Source organism: Myotis brandtii, unplaced genomic scaffold, assembly GCF_000412655.1.
Source record: "Myotis brandtii unplaced genomic scaffold, ASM41265v1 scaffold995, whole genome shotgun sequence".
NCBI classification, from domain to species: domain Eukaryota; kingdom Metazoa; phylum Chordata; class Mammalia; order Chiroptera; family Vespertilionidae; genus Myotis; species Myotis brandtii.
In genome coordinates, this window is record NW_005372150.1 from 902,709 (window position 1) to 904,197 (window position 1,489).

At 56.4% G+C, this 1,489-nt stretch overlaps 1 protein-coding gene across 1 annotated transcript in view; it reads left to right on the top strand.

The window, feature by feature from the left end:
* The first annotated feature begins 419 nt into the window (after positions 1-419).
* FBLN2 (fibulin 2) overlaps positions 420-1,489 on the top strand; it is a 99,153-nt gene continuing 98,083 nt past the window's right edge. The window contains exon 1 of the mRNA XM_005886622.2: positions 420-439. The gene's annotated coding sequence lies outside the window, so the exon portion shown is untranslated. The remainder of the gene's footprint in view (positions 440-1,489) is intronic.

A 1,489-nucleotide genomic window follows, 5' to 3' on the forward strand; every position in this document is an offset into this window, starting at 1 on the left:
ATCTGGGTTGCCAGGTGGTGAGGTGAGCCCCATACCTGCCAGCCCTGGTGCCACGATGCCCAGGGGCTGGTGAGAGTGTCACTGATGTGAATAACTTTGCTGCCCACTCTGAGCATTCTGACTCAGACTTTATCAGCCTGGAACTTCCTCCAACTGCATCTCAGCCAGATCCGGGCCCCAAATTCCTGGTGGGTGATGTGCATCGTGTCTGTGATAACAGCCCTGGCAGGGCTCCCGGGGCATGGCTGCCTTGCCTGCGTCTCCGGCTCAGATAACAGAAGACTGGCAACATGTCTCCACTTTATCTCCTGGAAAGCTGTCTTGGCTTTGGGCTCAGCAGGCTGCTGTGAGGCCAAATCTCCATCTATTATCTCTCCTCCAGGCTTCAGGAACCTGCTTCAGGGAAGGGAACCATATCAGAGGATAGTGAGTTGCCCAGGTGAGTGACACAGGTGTCTTCTATCACCCCAGGCTGCCTGCTAACCCTATGTGAATTTTACTACAATAAATAGACAAAGACAGAAGATGGCAAACAGAGAGTGACAGATGGATGGAAGAACAGAATTCCAGGGTCCTGACTCTTTTTGGGCCTGACTCTGGGACTCTTAAGTTGATTGAGAGGAGGGGGCTCTGTGCAGGCCTGCAGGGCCCACTGGGCTGCTCTGGGGACAGTGTTTGGGGGCAGTACTGGATTTTGCTTGTGTAGGTTTTGGGGTGGGGTTTTGAGCCCCTGGTTAGGGGAAAGGGCCTGGGAGGTAGTCCCTTGCCAACTGCCCGCTCCCCACAGGGCCTCTTAGCAGGTACAGGCACCTAGTCTGCCAAACAGGGTGAGTGGGTACCAGACCATGGGATGCCAACCCTGGGTAGGAGTTGAGTCACAGTAATTCATGTTTTGAGCTACAACTTGCAGGCTGTTCACCAGCTGTTGGGTGGGCCCTTGCTGAGGGCATGACAAGGGGCTCTCTATGTCTCCCCATCGACAGCCAGGGGTTAACCCTTTCAAGAGACGAGGAGGCTGGGTTCAGAGAGGTCTAGGCAGTGGTTGAGGTCACAGGCAGCTGTGTGGGCTGAGAAAATTGACAAACTTAGTCTCAAAGCTGGGGGCTGGAAACCATGTGGCTAAGGACCTGTAGTCGCGGTTTTAAGTGCCAGCAGGCCAGTGGAGCCTGGGGCCAAGCTGGCCTGCCTCTTTGCAGTGTTGTACCGAGGCCCTTCAGGTCCTCCCAGCCGCCCAGAGTTTCTGAGCCCTTCTTCCATGCGGGGACACTGAGGGTCACGCTCGCTGAGGTGGCTGGAACAAAGTCCCCCAGATGAAGGCAACAGTGCGAAATCTGAAACTCAGAGTTTAGACTAGGCGGGAGAAGGGGGTGCAGGTAAGGGGTCGAGGTGCTTGGCGAACGCGCAGCCCAGCCATCTCTGGGCCTCGGTTTGCACACCTCGGCCTGGAGGTAGCAGCACTAGGCTGCCCACCCACCACCCCAGCCCGGTG